The following is a 17677-nucleotide window of genomic DNA, read 5'->3' on the forward strand; positions in this document are numbered from 1 at the left end:
ACATCCCTTAGCCCTCCATCCCTCCCCATCCCTTATCGATAATCGCGTTTTACCTTGTATGTTTTTTGCTGCTGCACTTATTTTTGTTTTTAAAAAAAGACACTCGCTTACACAATTCCCCTATCGCCATCAGGAAGAAAGAAGACCATCTGGCTCGATCTCCAGGAGCTCCAGGAAAACAGACACAGTAAAACCCACCGGGCCGAGGAAGGGGAGGGCTTAAGGGTCCGGGAAGGGAGCAGCCCTGAGGTGCAGGAGCAGCCCGAGCGCAGGGACGCGGAGGCGGTGCCAGTTTACGGACGCCTTCACCTCCCCACCCCCACAGACCCGGGGTCCAAAAAGCATTTCCTGCGCGCACCCTCCAGCAGCCGAGGCCCTCGGAGTAACCGCCGAGCCGGGCGACCTTCTGGCCCCCTCCCTCCGGTCGAAGTCTCCCGCGCCCTCCCCTCGTCCGGGGCGGCGTCCGCACGTCCCCACGGCCTACGCACCCCAGCAGGCCCTCTCGGCCGCGCTCCAAGGCCTAAGGCCTAGGGACGCCGGGCGCTGACAAGCCCCTCCGCCACCGGCGGGGCTGAGGCCGGGGGGGGGGCGGGGGGCCGCTACCGCCGAGGGGCGGAGGGCGGGCGAGGCCGGCCCCTTCCCCGCCGCGGTTGCCTATTGTTCCCGACCGAGGCCGGGCGGCGGCCGCCGCGCTCCCCATGCCGCCGCCGCCTGCCGCTCGCTCACCGCGCTGGTCCGAGCAGCAGCTCCTCTCAGCTCCGAGTCCCCGCGGCCGTCGCCACCGCCGCGGCAGCCGTCGCCGCCGCCGCCGCCACCGTCGACTCTGACTCTGTCCCAGGCCGCTGGGCCACGGCCGCCGCCGCCACCACCAGCGCCGCCTCCGGCCTCCCACCTGCTGCTGCTGAGGCTGCTCCTGCAGCAGGGGCCATCTTGTTAGTCGGCCTCCTCTTCCTCCTCCTCCTCCTCCGCCCCGTCGCTCGTTGTCCTCGTCCCCTTCCTCTTCCTCGGGCTCCGGCCCGCCCCGGAGACTGGGGCGGGGACAAGGGCGGGGACGAGGGCGAGGCCCCTCCTTCGGGGGGCGGGGCGGGCGCGGGAGGAAAGCTCTGAGTCACCCGCAGCCAACGCCCGGGAGCGAGGCGGGCGATGCTCTGCGCCAACCCCAGGGCGTACCCCCGCCCGGAGCCGCCGAACTGGTCCGGCCGACTGCGGGCCCTCCCCCACCAGCGCCTTTGCGCCTGGCGGCAAGTGGCTCGCCGGCGAGGGGGATTGAGAAATTCCTGACGTTTCCATCGAACCCCGCACTCCCTCTGCCCCTAGGATTTCTCAGCTCTCGTCCCTCTATCCCGTTCCTTCTCACATCCCCCCCTTCCCCAAACCCCAGCCAAAAGAATTTGTTCTTGTGTTATCCACGTTCTGGATCACACCAGCTTTGCCCTAGACACCAATCTCACCGACCCCCGAAAAGAGTTCGGCTTCCCAACGTGGCGAAAGCGCCCAAGGGCCTGGACACTCGCTGGTCCAAAACGTCTCTCCGGACCTAAGTGAAAGATGATAGCTGTCTAGGGGGGGACGGGAAGATTCGGCCCATGGAAGAGTTCCTGGATCTAAAAAGCTAACCTTGCGGTGATGAAAGTTTCTTCTCCCTTACAGAAAAGAAGCCATTTTGATTTGGGGTGGTGGGAGACCCCTTCCAGACAATCGCTCTTCACCAAACCCGTGCTTTTAAAAAAGGGAGAGACAGGAATTCTTTTTCGTATCATACAGTCCTAATTTCAAGATAAATCGTCTAGAATAGAGATGGTCCTCATATAAACACCCAGTTAATACTCCTCTGCATTATTCCCTTTTTTGCTTCAGGTCTTGGCCAAGAGAGCAGAGATTTCGCTTTCCTATCCTTTCTTCACTGCAGACATCACCAATACCAAAAACAGTATTATATTTAGAGAAGCTACTGCCTTTAACTCAATAAATTCAATCATTATAAGTGTTTTATAATATTTGTAAAACACAGATCACACACCTTCCTAAACTCTGAGCGGCGGTCTTTTTGGTTGCTGACACCTTCCTGCTACTCAGATTTCAGCTTCTTTTTAGAAGACTTATTGATGTCTTTCTATTGACTGGAATTTACTCCCTTTGAAGTGGCTAAATCTGTAACCTTCCTTTCAATTTACTCAACAGTAACCCCAGTCAGTCCTACAAAGAACTAACTTCTAGCTATCAGAGGGATTAGGTTAGTGTATGCTAATCTAAAGGATATCTATCTCTTGGACAGCCTTTCCCTCCTCATTCCCCTGCTAGGAAAGACATTAATCTGTTCCTCCTGTTTTTCCTCCTCTCTTCTCCCTCCTAGGGAACCTTCCACAACAGAAGGTTTTAGCGGCCGTTGCTAGGCAAACATGCCAACTTCCCTGTTTAGGTGAAGCAAATAACCCAACTTCCATTACAAGCAACCTAGATAATATAATTTCTTTAAACTATTAATAGTTGCACCTCAGTTGGTAAATCCCTTTCAAGGTTAACTTATAAAATATGATGCTAAAGTTTAATTTATTTTTATTTCATCAATATTTCAGTTAAATACAGGTTTAAAGCCAAGGGGCTTCCCAGAATTCACTTTAATAATATAATTAAACAGAAACATTTGGCAGAAAAAGGAGAAAAGCAGCTTTGAAAATTACTTCAGTGTTTACAATAAAAGCTAATCTATGAGAAACATTTATATGCTTTGAACTCCCCACTTAGGGTAGATGTATAAATTACAGAGAATAATTTGTTCCTTGAGACTGGGCCTATTTAGAAGAAAGATAGTATGGTTATTTGGCAAGAAAAAAAAAATAGTGATTCTGGATTTTATTCCAAAATTAATAACACAGTAAGAATTTTAGCTACTGAACTAAGCTCTTTTTTTTCCCGATTTTGCTGTTTAAGATTTTTGCTATTGTTACGTAGTAAAGTTTTTCAGGGTGTTGAGAGGTAATATAAGTAAGATTTGAAAAGATATGTTGAAACTGATATATATATATATATATATTTAAGGTTTCAAACACTTAAAATTGTATAATTTGTTTCAATCCAGCTATTTTTATTAATCCAGTGAAATAGTGTTTGAGAACTTTCTTGAGCTAAGATAACACTTTAAGAGCATATTACTGAAGACAAACAGCTTATATATTTTATAGTCATTTGTGCTTAGAAATCACTCCTCTGTAGTTTTAACACAACTTAAACAATTTAGTTTTATTTTGTATTTTATTATTTAATTCTGATATAGAATGCCTAGAAATTTAGACTCTGCCCTGGCTTCCATCATTGGTATTCTATGAAAATTAAATGAGTCATTTCATGTAAAGGACTTAAAATAGTTCATGGCATTATAGTAAGTACTTAAATGATTTTTAAAAATCCTTTTTATGTTTACATCATTATAGTCTTTAGTTTTTTCATTAGTCAAATGAGGATGACAAGTCATCAAATACGTTTTTGCTCTTAGCATGAACTGTAAAAAAAATTAATGCTAGTTTTTAGATCACAAATCAGTTAAAATAAAGCCTTACGAGTTTTTTCAATGTATTTTCTAATATACTGTACTCTATTGTTCTTCCTTTAATTTTGTCCTTTTTTGAGACTAAACTTTGTTTTTCAAGTTATGCAGTGTGATTAACCTAGCACATGCTTAAATAATACTCTGGAATGTGTAATTGTCAACCTAAGGCATTGTTTGTTTATTTTAAAACTAGAAAAGATTTTTAGGTACCAACCAACTTATATGAAACAGAGACTAAGAAAGGTTGGATAGATCATGTATCTACCCAACTCCTTTGTAGATAAGTATCATATTATTGAGGAGGGGGTTAGAGAGCGAGAAGGACTATTCCATCCTACAAGGATGAATAAGTCATTTGTCCCTCCCCTAAAGAAATTCAACAATCTAGTAAGAGCAATACAATAAAATATACGTATAAACAACTACAGTATAAAATAAACTGGGTCATTATTGCATAGAAAGTATAAAGTTCTATGAAAGTTAAAGGGAAGAATTGGTAGGAATCATCATTCTAATGTCACAGAAACTACCTTTGACAGGTAAACGTCACTATGTCTGATATTAGATGTGTACCCAGAGCCACAGAAATACAATAGCTCTCAGTTCAGGGCAGGATTCGGATGAAGGATAAGTTTTGGGAAACAGAAGGTATGTGAATAGAGTTTAGATTAACTAAAAAACTTGGTTAAAGTATGACTAGAACCTGAGACCTCTCCAATGTAAATGATTTATGTAGGGAGAGGGAATGACATCCTCAAACACAAACACATGCACAAAATAACACTAGAGCTGAGTCACCTGTATTTTCTAGACTGCTTTAGTTAAAGTAAGGGTGGGAGTCCAAATAAGTCCTCTTCATCCTCCCCACCCCAACCCTCTCTCATACATAGATTCTCCATTACTTACTCCCTTCCCCGGTGGACAATCCTATTACCACTGTTCATTAAGATAAATCTCTAGAAAATAAATGGAAAAGAAGAAGATATTCCAGGCAATTACACTAAGGAAATATGAGGAAAGCAATAGCTTCTGACCTACCCTTCACTTTAGAGATCAGTCCCAAACGAGGCCCCAGTCAGCACCTGCAAGACTAGACCCGAGGGGTTGCCTTAGATTTAGGGTAACAATCCAAAGTAATCATGGCAGATGTAGCCCAAGCCAGTTCTGGAGTTTCTGGAGGTAGGTCGCTGTAGGCTTGATTCCAGAAGAGTTAAAAAAAAGTGATGTTTCTGAGTCCCTCCTGAAACTGCTTCTGAACCTGTCAGCAAGCCCCCTTGCTCAACTGTAGATAGACCCAATCAGTTAAAACCAGAAGCCCACCAAACAACTTAACTCATGATCTAACTAAAACACCATTGTGCTTATTTCTTATCACACTTTCTTGAGGCATTGATGAAGGCGTTTTACTATGACCCAGAACATACCACCCACCCAACCAGAAAAGCCCTGATAGCAATGGAATGCCTAGAAGACCATGCCCCACATATCCCCTCATACCCCTTTCCTGCCCATGATCATGGGCTGAACACACACTGACCCCCCCACCTGTGACCACATGCTCTCTGCCTACTTTCTTACACTCACACCCCTGAACCTCTCTCTATCAAACTCCAGATGTCCATCTTGCTGGCAGAGAGGTCAGTCATCAAAACTTAAGCCACATCCCCAGGCTGCCCACACCCAAATAAATTTCTCTCTTCCTCTCTTCCAGACTCTCATCTCTTGAGTTACTGGCTTCTCTTGTGACAAGTTTATCTGAGTTTGTTCAGCAACATTGTTGGCAAACCCAGCCAGGAGCTGTGATTTCAATTTATCCCCCCTTGGGATTTTCCAGGATGGAGCAGTTGGGCCCGGAAGTGTGCTGGGGCTCACCAGTTTGTTTCCTGAGTTAGCGGCTATGATAGATCTTTAGATAACAAACTGGTCTACCTTTCAGGAAGTCCTTCAGCCCAACATTGAGCATCTCTGAACTTCAGCTGACCTTTTGAGACTTATTCTGGGGTGATAGTAAACAGAGCACCTCTATGAAAGAGACATCAGACAACTTTCAGGCAAGAGGCCTCTTCTAGGCACAGTTTAAACAGGGTCAAGAGAAAGCAGCTCCACTTTTCACCTAGTAAAACTCACTGAAGTTTTGTTGGATTTCATTATCGTACTAGTTTTCTAGGGTTGCTGTAATAAATACCACAGACTGATGGCTTAAACAGCAGAAATTTTCTCAGAATGCCAGACGCTGGAAGTCTAAGATCAAGATATTGCCAGGTTTGGTCTCTTCCAAGGACTCTCTCCTTGGCTTGCAGCTGGCCATCTTCTCCCTCTGTCACATTGTGTTCATTCTGTGTCTATTTGTATCCCAGTCTCTTCTTATAAGGACACTAGGCATATTGGATTAAGGTTTACACATCTGATCTCATTTTACTTTAATTACCTCTTTATGGGCCCTATCTCCAAATAAAGTCACATTCTAAGGTACTAGGGGTTAGGACTGTAACACAGGAATTTGGGAGTAAGGGACACAATTCAGCCCATAACAATAATAAATACTCACTTTAAGAATATCATAATTATTAATAAAAGGCACCCCCTATGAAGGTTCAATTTCAGATTTATTCAGTTAAACCTGAAGTTTTTCTTTCTTTTTTTTTTTTTTTTCAGATTTTATTTATTTATTTGAGAGAGAGAGTGAGCAAGAGAGAGAGAGAGAGAGGCAAACTCTCTGCTGAGCAGGAAGCCCAATGCAGGGCTTGATTCCAGGATTCCGGGATCACGACCTGAGCCAATGGCAGAGTTTAAACCAACTGACCCACCCAGCTTTCCTCATTGCTCTTTGTATCATGAAATATCAGTGCTTTCTGGGTATGAATTAGCAACAACAAATAGGATACTAAAATAAAAAAACTGATTTACAAGAATTATCTGAGTTATACCACAATAAGAGTTATCAAAAAACGGAACTTGAATTCTAGTCTATTCAGATAGAACTTGAATAGACTCAAGATTAATATGAAAGGATTTATATATGACCTTCATTTAAGAGTTCTCTCTAAATAAGCAATTATAGATATATTGACATCAAATACATTTTGTAACCAAATGACATCCTCTAGCACAAATGTATGTTCAATATCTCTTGGGTAATATTAGGTTTGGCATGTCATGACTAGCCAGTTAAAAAAAAAAAAAGTTTCATGTGTAAATCATTCTGGAAACCAGAACTCAAAAGGTATGCTTTAAGCAAAATGAAGAGGAACTTTCTTTTGCTCCATGCCTTACTTTCTAGGATCTGGATTTGGGGGGAGTCTTCAGAGTTCTTTATGATGATCCAAGAGGTTAGGGATTAAAGATGAGCTGGCTTAGTTGGTGGATTCTCTCCCTCCGCCCCTCCCTTGCTCTCTCTCTCTTTCTAAAATAAATTAATTAAAAAAAAATAAATAAATAAAATAAAATAAAATCTTTAAAAATAAATACATACTGACATACATACATACATATGCACATAAATATGAGCTCTGCCACTTGGGGCAGATCATGAACCAGATAGGAAGATGTCCCTATGGTGGTTACTTCATTGAAGATGAATATTCTGCTACGTGCTACTCCTTGAGTCTGTTTCCCTTTCGTTATCCTCTGGGTTGGAATGAAATCTTGTTTGAATGTTCCATTGTTTTCTCAGCTATGCTACTGTCAATCAATAGGAGAGTTCTGCCATCAAACTTAGGCCAGTCGTTCTCATGCAGACCAGTGTAGCATCAGCCATGGGAAATACCCACAGTTCCCCCAGGGGAAAAGCAAATCTCAGGGGTAAGTGTCAGTTTTTCTCCACCTGGATATATGTCTCCTGTTGTCGATCTTGGACGGGTAAGAAAACCTGGTACAAACCCTTGCTGTACCACTTAGTGGCTGTGTGAGCTTGTATAAATTAAGCTTAGAAAACTTCAATTTCCTTCACTATATATTAAGGATTGTAAAATGCATCTAAGATGGTTTTTATGGATATTAAAATGAGAAAATACATGTAGAGCATCTAATGCAATGCCTGACATCAACTAGGCCCTCAGTGAGGGGGAGTTATTAAAATTATACTAGGTAGTATGTGTTGCATTAGGCTGATGATTCTCAGTTTTGCAGTGTACGTTTAAAAACTTTGTATCTCCAGCTCGGACCCTGGAGATTCTGGCTTGAGGTATTATTGTGGGGCTAGGGATCTTTAATTTTTTTGAATTTTATGGGTTGATCCTATCCTACGGTCTGAGGTAAGAACCACTGATGTATATCAATGGTCAGGTCAACAAGCTTTTTTGGTAAATAGCCAGATAATAAATATTTTAGGCTTTGCAGGCCACACAGTCTCTGTCACAATTACTCAGCTCTGTCTTTGTAGCAGGAAAGCAGCCCCAGACAAAATGTAAATAAATGAGCATGCCTATCTTCCAATAAAACTTTATGTGTAAAAACAGACAAAAAGAGTTGGTGGGCTGGACTTGGCCCCCAAGCTGTTGTTTTCCAACCTTGTCTTATATGAAGAGAGGTTTTATTTGCCAAAGTCAGGGAAAGTATTTTATTATGTTCAGCCATAGCATTAAAAGCTTTATATGTAATAATGACCACTGTTTGGTGTTACACATGATTAACTAAACAGAACTCCTGCCTTCCAAGGAATTAGTTTCTAAAACAATAACAGCACAGACATCATGTTTGTAAGTAAACCCATATGACTAATTCTCATATAAACAGATGACTATACGAGACTAAACGTGAAACTGAGTTCAGAGGTGGGCTGATTTTCCTAATGCTCTCGATTGACAAATATCAGATAAAATAAAAGGAGCATTCAGTAACCAATGTAAAGAGGAGAGCAATACCCCAGATTAGCTCCCCTCTTTGAGCAGGACGCAATCAGAGAGCATCTTTTAAGAGGAGTCCTTTAGGGCACCTGGCTGGCTCGGTCAGTAGAGCATGTGACTCTTGTTCTGAGGGAGGTTAGGTCGTGAGTTTGAGCCCCATGTTGGGCAGAGAGATTACTTGGGAGAAAAAGAGAAAAGAAGGGTCTTTTAAATAAGACTTCATGGCTCTCTGCATGGCCAAATCTGCCCTCTCAATTGTAACTCCTTCATCAAACACATTATCAGGGGCTCCTGGCTGGCTCAGTCTGTTAAGCATCTGCCTTCAGCTCATTTCATGATGGGATTGAGCCCCACATCAGGCTCCCTGCTTGGTGGCGAGAAAGGGGAGCCTGGTTCTCCCTCTGCCGCTCACTTCCCCCTTGTGCCCTCTCTCTAGTTCTCTCCTTCCCTCTCTCAAATAAATAAATAAGTACAATCTTAAAAAAAAAAACAAAACCCACATTATCCTCAGCTTTATCCTCTGAGGTAAAGGGCTATGTTGTGGTTGCAGCTTAATGAAACATGTGACTATTTCCTTCATTTAACCTGGAACAAAGAAAAATATTTCCCTTTTTCAATAGTAATGGTAAATTAGAAGAAAAATCAGTGGATCAATTTGTGTGTTGGTGTGTGCGTGTGTGTGTGTGTGTGTGTGTGTGTATACGGGTATGTTTAAGACAAGTGATTGGTAACTTAGTGACCCGCTGCCTACATTTGTAGAAACGATAGAATAATAGTTGTCGGATAGGGCAAGAATCTCCTATATGTCCTTGTATTTCTGAAAGATGGACATACATAATGAGTTACTTACAATTTTATGGCTGCCCAGCATCTTAACCTCCCCTCCTTACACTGCTTGGGAATTTTCCATTTGGGGATTTTTGTGGGTGACAGGATCTCTTCTCCCACTACAGGGGCCAGAAAGTCCAGTTACTTGCCTTCTGCCCTTCCACATGCCACCCCTGCCCACCCCCACAGTCATCCTAGGGTGAGGGAAAGTGACCCAAGCTTGGTAGACTGGATGCTCTTACTTGGAACTTTGAATCAGGACTGAGTTACACAGACTAAACAGAATCATCCCCCTCGCGCCAGTGATACCCAGAGTCTGGTGGTGCAATGGCAGCAATCTCGGGGTGGTTTCCAGCATTTATTGGCAATGGCAGTGGTACCCTAACCAGACCATTTCAAGACTGACTTTAGCTGTGGTTCTGGCTATCTGGTTTCACCCAGCTCCCTTCCTTACCATCAAAACTGTGATCCACTCAGTGTTCCTCCAGAAAATTCCTTTTCTGCTTATGTTAGCCGCTGAGATGGTTTAACACATAAAGGAAGGGTACAGAAATCAGAAGATAGTAGAAATAATCCATTTTCCCATTTCTCATATAGTTTCCCTTTACTCAGTTTAATGGACGTTATCCATGTTTGGGGTTTTTTTGTTTTGGGAGGTTTTTTGGCCCTGATTTTTATGACTCTAGTCATTAGAGTTTTCAAAAGAGTACATCTGTATCCATTTCAGTTGAACTTAAGTGAAGGTGTCCTAAATAACACGTTCCCTTCTTTACTCAGTTCATTGATTATACCCAAATAATAAGCACTCCTCTCAAGATTTTGACTCACTCTGCCAAGAACGTTTAGTGCTTACATTAAAAACTACTATTGCACACATTTCTCAAGGGGGAAAAACTCTATATAAATCTCTGTTAACTAAAAAGTTTTACGAATGCAAAGTGCTTTTTTTTCTTGAATTCCTTCTGCTAGCAAGAATCTTCCTAATCAAGCATTTCTTTTGGGGCAATCAAAGCCCTCTTTGCTAAAATTACATGGGAGAAGGATTCTTTTTTCCATTTTTGCAAAAATATTTCAACTACTACAGTTGAAGTGTTCATTTGTGGTCCTTTTCTGCAGAGACTTATAACCTTGATCTGCAACATCTAATTGAGCCCCCAATGTTCTCAACTAAGGATATGAAAGTCACAGAATGAAATTAATTTGCACCCACTTTATCACAAACAATCACAATAAATATCTGATAACTGGTTATGTGTCAGTCATGGTGCTATGATAATACAGCAGTGCACAGGACAGTCTATTCCTCCAGAGCCTATGGTTTAGCAGGGAAGATGGAATACTTATAAATAATTAAACAACCACAAGTGTGGAGGCCAAAGTACATGGCATATTTAACAGTGAGAATTGATGGAGTCTAAGACGAACAGAGACTTCCTCAAGAAAATGACATTTAAGCTGAAAGCTACAGGATGAGTAGAAATGAGCTAGGCAAAGAGAGAGCAAAATGTTTCAGCAGAAAAAACAACATATGCAAATGTACCCAGGCAGGAAGAATGGTGGTTCGTTTCAGGAACAAGCAGAAATCCAGTTTGGCTGGAGAAGGCGAAGAGATTCAGAAGGAGCCTAGCTAAGAAGATGGGTACAGAGATAAGCAGGTAGGCATTGGAAACCAAAGTGGGCTGAACTTGCCTTTTCTGGTAAACTCAGTTTTCATAGCCCAGAAGGGATAAGGACACAAAAGACAAAGCAAGAGTCAAGATTTAAAGTCTACCATGAGACTTTCCTTTCACAAAGCCAAGATCCAAAGGGTAGCACTCTCAGTATTAGGGCGAATGATAAATGAGTAACTCTACCCTCCTTGGAACTGCAAAAAGCTACCTATTTTAAACTTTGGTGCTGAATGGAGAGAAGAAAATTTTTCCCTGAGAATTCATTACCACAAGCAAAACCCTTTTGCAGGTTTATAGTTTGAATTCACGTTTCTTGGCTAGGCCAAAAATATCTCAAGTCAATAATTTCATTTAGAGAGGCTCTTTGCTAGTATGCCCCAATCACCTGAGAGAAGTAAAGGCAAATCCTTTTTGAAGGCTCGAGCCCTCTTGCCTCCCAGGCCTCAAGTTTCTGAGAAGGCGCTCCTGGGTGGCTCGGCCGATTAAGCATCAGACTCTTGATTTTGGCTCAGGTCATGATCTCAGGGTCCCGAGATGGAGCCCTGCTTGAGATTCTTTTCCTCTCTTCTGTCCCTCCCCCCACTGCCACTCATGCTCTCTCTCTCAAATAAATAAATAAATAAATAAATAAATAAATAATTCTTTAAAAAAAATAATTTCTGCTGAAAGTTCAAAGGGATAGCATAATTCGTAGTAAAACAACATCACCACCAACAACAACCACAGTGTCAATCAGCAATAATCATCCAAAATAATGAGCATCATGAGCCCTCATGGCAGAATCAGACCCACAGAATTTTCAGATGTTGAAATTATTCAACACTGAAAATCAATAAGTAAGTTTAATGTTTCTAAGAATAAATGAATCTTTAAAGCATGACTCAAAAGTGGGCAGTTAAAAAGAATGAAACATCTATTTCTGATACCAATGGATAAGGAATGGAAAAATCAATCCTCTTTTGAGAACAACCAGGAAAGCTGGTCAAAAAAATTGTTTTTAATTGGAGTCCTGGAAGGTTGAATACCCTAAGTTCTCCTATCAATGGACCCAGGGAGCTTATTTGGAGGTTCTAGCAGAGGAGTGCAGCTACTCATATCCCTTGACTCAAGAACAGTCCCGCTCTGTTAGGTAGGTGGTCTTCTTCCACTGAACATGCAGCTTTGGGAGGCGTGCACTTGAAGCGTGAGGAGGGAGGAAGGAGACACCTGCCTAGGAAGCCAAATCAGCCAAATCAGCCTTGGTGATCAATGAGGTGACACATATCACAGCCAGATTGCCCTCACATCCATGGTCAAAATATTTTTAGAATCTTGAACACATGGGAGAACTTATAAGGCAGAGAAGAATTAAAACAGCATTATGTAATAAAGAATTAAAGAATTAAAACAGCTATATGTAATAAATTTGAAAATCTAGACTAAATGCGAAAATTTTTAAAATATATGAAATTTTTAAATTGACAGGAGAAGAAATGGAGAACTGGAATAAATTATAAATTTAAAGAAATTAAAATGGTAGTTAAGACCTCCTCTTACAAAAAAAACAAAAACAAAAAAACGTCAAAATGATTTTATGGAGTAGTTTACCCACCGTTTGAGGAGCAATTCATTCTGCTTTTACAGTTTATTCATAAACTAGAGAAAGAACAAAAGATTCCCACCTCTTTTTAGAAGAAAGCTATATCTTAATTTCAAAACACAAGGACAATATAATAAAAGAACATTATAAGTCAATTTTGCTTATGAATATAAATTTTAACAATGAACTACAGCTATACACAGTATGATTGAATTTCACAAACAGAATATTGAGCGGAAGGGGCAAGTCATAGAAAAATGTAACCACTATGATTCCACTTAAAGTTCAAAAACTTTCCAAACCGTATAATACACTGTTTAAGGATATATACAAAAGTAATCAAGAACATAAAGAAAACAGATATAACTAAACCAAAATTCAGGATAGTGTTCATTTTGGGAGCAATGAGGGGTTTTTTGATAGAAATATTCTGGTTTTTGGCCTAGGTAGGGAGTACTCACGTATCACGTTTTCATTATTCTTTAATTGCACATTTTAATTTATTCTTTTATGTACATTATTTATAGCACACCTTTAAAAATTTTTGATGAACTGAAATCTTTTTAAAAGTCATAGCAGCATCAGAATAGAGAGCCAAAAACACTGTCTTCTCTTCTTAGGGAATTTACTAGTGAAAAGGAGATTTAACTTAAAAAAAATAATAAAACGGGTATGTGACTGGCTCAGTCAGTGGTGTATGTGACTCTTGACTCATGAGTTCAAGCTCCACATTGAGCATAGAGTTTACCTTTAAAAAAAAAAAAGACAAAACCCTACAGTATTTTGAATTTGAAACTCCAGATAATGACAAAGAAGTTAGTGTGAGTGTTTTTCCAAAATTTGATTAAACCACCAAAACTTTTCCTATTAGACTATCCCCTAACTTCCTTTCTATTGCAATGGATAAATCACTTGTTCAAAATCACATTCATATAATTCCCTGAAGAATGCTTGCTTGGTCTTCTCATATGTATTTGTAATTCCGAAGCTACCAGTCCTTGATTTATTCTTTCTATCCTTCCTTCCTTCCTTCCTTCCTTCCTTCCTTCCTTCCTCCCTTCCTCCCTTCCTCCCTTCCTCCCTTCCTCCCTTCCTTCTTTCCTTCCCTTCCCTTTCCTTCTCTTCCCTTCCCCTTCCTTTCTTTCTTTCTTTCTTTCTTTCTTTCTTTCTTTCTTTCTTTCGTACAGGTCTTGACTCACTTTATTTTTCTCATATAAAACTATGTGGTGGCCACAGAAGGAGCCTGGGTCCTCTGCGTCGAGACACTGGTGTGGGTCTTTACCAGATGGTCAGTGAATGCCCGATAGGGAGAGTTGGTGTACACAGTCTCTTTCCAGAGGTCAGGGGTGAGATAGCTGTGGGTCTTGGAAATGGTTTCAAAAGCGACCTTGGCCACGCGGCCCAGGGTGACAGTGCAGCCCCTGGCTGAGGTGTAGCCATCATCAAGTCATCAGTAGCTTCTTCGGTGCAGGGGCTGGGATGATGCCTCAGGGGCAGTGATGAGATATACCTGTGCAGAGCCCCAGCGGCCGGTCACCTTGTGAGGGACAATGTGGGGCTCGCTGATCTTATTCCCTTAGTAGTTTCACAGCATGGGGACAATGGAGAGCTCGGCCAGGATGATGGCTCCATGGATGGCAGTGGCTACCTCCTTGGAGCACTTAACACCCAGACTCACATGTCCACTGTATTCTCTGATGGCAACAAATGCCTAGAACCTGGTCTGCTGGCCAGCACGCATCTGCTTTTGCGCAAGTATAATCTTCAAAACCTCATCCTTGAGGGATGCGCCCAGGAAAGAGTCAGTGATCTCAGATTCCCTGACAGGCAGAGAGACAAGACAGATCTCTTGTAGGGACTTGATCTTCATGTCTTTGACCAGGTGGCCTGGCTTGGTGACCGGGATCCACTCCTCGTCCTTGACCTTGCCTCCCTGAGCTCCTGGCCTCTGAGGAAGCTGCCTGGCTTCCCATTCCAGGGCCCTCCCACACCACCTGCATCATCCATCATTTGGTGTTTTCTCCAAGAAGTTTTTGTACTCTTTCCTCCCTTTTTTTTAAGGTTTTATTTTTAAGTAATCTCTATACCCAACATGGGGCTTGAACTCACAACCCCAAGATCAAGAGTCTCATGCTCCTCTGACTGAGCCAGCCAGGTGCCCCAGTTTTTGTACTTTTTCTTAAATGGTTAATATTGTGGTATGATTGTTGCTGTGTACACAGGCAAGCATTTTATACAGTCATACCTTAGAGATATTGCAGGTTCGGTTCCAGACCACTGCAATACAGTGAATAGCATACTAAAGAGAGTCAAATGAATTTTTTGGTTCCCCAGTGCATATAAAAGTACATTTACACTATACCGTAACCCATTAAGTGTGCAATAGCATTTTATCTTTTAAAAACACAATGTAAATACCTTACCTAAAAAATAAAGGAACCAATCCTCAATACGATTTAGTGCTTTCTTATTTTTTGTGAACAGGTAGGTCTGTCTCCTGGTGGGGATGAGGCCAAGGCTGTCTTATCTCTTTGTTGTCTCAGCTTCATGCTAGAACCTGGCCACGGTTGAAAGCCTGGCACCTATCCTTCACCCCACCTCAAGAACGGGGTTGGGATATTTCCTGCCCCAAACATCCCTGGATTTTAAGTATTTTAACCGTGCCCTCAGTTATCTTCCATGTTGCTGAGGTAAATGAAATCTTTTAAAATGTTAACATTAAGTAAATAAATAAATCAATCTTAGTCCCCAAAAATACTTTACTGCTTAAAAATGTTAAACATCATCTGAGCTTTCAGAGAGCCGTAATCTTTTTGCTGGTGTAGGCTCTCACCTTGATGTTGATGGCTACTGACTGATCAGGGTGGTGGTGGTTGCTGAACGTTGGGGTGGCTGTGCCAGTTTCTTAAAATAAGACAACAGGTGAAGTTTGCAGCATTGATTGACTCTTCCTTTCATGAAAAATTTCTCTGTAGCGTGTGATGCAATTTGATAGCATTTTATCCATAGTAGAACTACTTTTAAAATTGGGGTCCATCCAGGTGCCTGGGTGGCTCATTTGGTTAAGAATCTGCCTTAGGCTCAGGTCGTGATCCCAGGGTCCCGGGATGGAGTCCCACATGGGGCTTCCTTGCTCAGCAAGGAGTCTGCTTCTCCTCTACCCTTACCCCCTGCTTGTGATCTCTCTCTCTCTCAAATAAATAAATAAAATCTTTAAAATAAAAAAAAAATTGGGGTCAATCCTTTCAAACCTTGCCACTGCTTTTTCAACTAAGTTTACGTAATATTCTAAATCCTTTGATGTCATTTCAACAATCTTCACAGCATCTCTGGCAGGAGTAGTTTCCATCTCAAGAAACCACTTTCTTTGCTCATCTTTAAGGAGCAACTCCTCGTCCATTCAAGTTTTATCATGAGATTCCAGCAATTCAGTCCCATCTTCAGGCTCCACTTGTCATTTTAGTTCTCTTGCTATTTCTACCACATCTTCAGTTCCACTGAAGTCTTGGACCCCTCAAAGTCACCAATAGGGTTGGAATTAACTTCTTCTAAACTCCTGTTAATGTTGATATTTTGAACTCTTTCTATGAATCACAAATGTTCTTAATGGCATCTCAAATGGTGAATCCTTTCCAGAAAGTTTTCAATTGACTTTGCCCAGATCCATCAGAGGAATCATGTCCGTGGCAGCTATAGCCTTAGGAAATGTATTTCCTAAGTAAGAAGACTTGAAAGTTGGAATTACTCCTTGATCCATGGGCTACAGGATGGATGTTATGTTAGCAGGCATGAAAACAACATTAATCTCCATCAAAGGTCAATGAACTCTTCAAATGAGCAGTAATATTTTGAAAGAAATCTGTTTTCCTGAGCAGTAGGTCTCAACAGTGGGCTTAAAATGTTCAGTAAACCATGTTGTAAACAGATGTGCTGGCATCCAGTCTTGGTTGTTCCATTTCTAGAGTACAGGCCAAGTAGATTTCACATAATTCTTGAGAAATCTAGGATTTTCAGAATGGTAAATGAGCATCAGCTTCAAGTTAAAGTCACCAGCTGCATGAGCCCCTGACAAGAGTTAGCCTGCTTTTTGAAGTTTGAAGACAGGCATTGACTTCTCCCACATGGCATTTTCTTAGAATATAATATAAGAATTTCTTAGAATATAAGAATATATTTTCTTAGGCTCACTCTCATGTTGGGTGTAGCCGCCTTCAGGAATGAGCTTAGAACTTGCTCAGCTTCTGCATCAATGCTTGCTCTTTCATTTGCTGCAGTAATGAAGGTGGCTTCCTTCCTTAATCCTCATGAACGTCTGCTAACTTCAAGCTCTTCTCTTTCAGGGTTCTCACCTCCTTCAGCCTTCATGGAACTGAAGAGAATTAGGGCTTTTCTCTAGGTTAGGCTTTGACTTACGGGAATGTTGTGGCTAGCTTGATATCGTCTATCCAGGCCACTAAAACTCTCCATACTAGCAATAGGCTGTTTTGCGAGAGGCTAGCAAGATGGCGGAGGAGCAGGAGACCTAAATTTCGTCTGGTCCCAGGAATTCAGCTAGATAGTTATCCAACCATTCTGAACACCTACGAACTCTGCAGGAGATCGAAGAAGAGAATAGCAGCAACTCTATGAACAGAAAAGCGACCACTTTTTGGAAGGTAGGACTTGCGGAGAAGTGAATCTAAGGCGATGTATGGGAATGTAGATTGTGGGGGGAGGGAGCCTCCGTCATCCGGCTACTGGCAAGCCATAGAGCCCCAGAGCACAAAATCAGAACTTTTAGAAGTCTGCTCCGGTGAGAGGGGTGGGGGGGGTGGGGGGTGGAACCCTCCCTGGGACGGTGCGGTCTCAGGACTCTCGGGGTCACAGAAAGACTGAGGGTGCCTGAGTGCGTCAGAGCTCCCAGGTATCGGCCCAGGGAAGCTGACTGTGAAACAGTGAGCTGAAGAGTGGGCTCTCAGCTCCGGGTGGCCATAAACCATTATCTGCGGCATAGTCGAGCCACTGCTCTTCGAGCAGGGGCCCAACAAGTGGGGGCAGATCCGGGAACACTCCTCTTCCTTCCCCAGGAGAAGTGGCTCGGGAGCACACTGCAGGAATCTACTGGGTTTGGAGACTCCAAATAGGGTCGTGTGCCAGAGATAGAAATGCTCAGTCACAGGCCAGGTGAGCATGGAGTGTGGCCGGAGACCAGGGAGACAGGAGTGACTGA

The 17677-nt window shown here is 42.3% G+C and overlaps 1 protein-coding gene and 1 pseudogene across 7 annotated transcripts in view; both read right to left on the bottom strand.

Annotated features, from left to right (window-relative positions):
- RC3H1 (ring finger and CCCH-type domains 1) overlaps positions 1–998 on the bottom strand; it is an 83339-nt gene extending 82341 nt beyond the window's left edge. For all 7 annotated transcript variants that reach the window (XM_040636232.1, XM_040636231.1, XM_040636230.1 and 4 more), the window contains exon 1: positions 727–998. The gene's annotated coding sequence lies outside the window, so the exon portion shown is untranslated. The remainder of the gene's footprint in view (positions 1–726) is intronic.
- Positions 999–13687: 12689 nt separating this feature from the next.
- LOC103668332 lies at positions 13688–14478 on the bottom strand (annotated as a pseudogene).
- Between the last annotated feature and the right edge of the window lie 3199 nt (positions 14479–17677).

Source organism: Ursus maritimus, unplaced genomic scaffold (genome assembly GCF_017311325.1).
Source record: "Ursus maritimus isolate PB19 unplaced genomic scaffold, ASM1731132v1 scaffold_2, whole genome shotgun sequence".
Taxonomy (NCBI): Eukaryota; Metazoa; Chordata; class Mammalia; order Carnivora; family Ursidae; genus Ursus; species Ursus maritimus.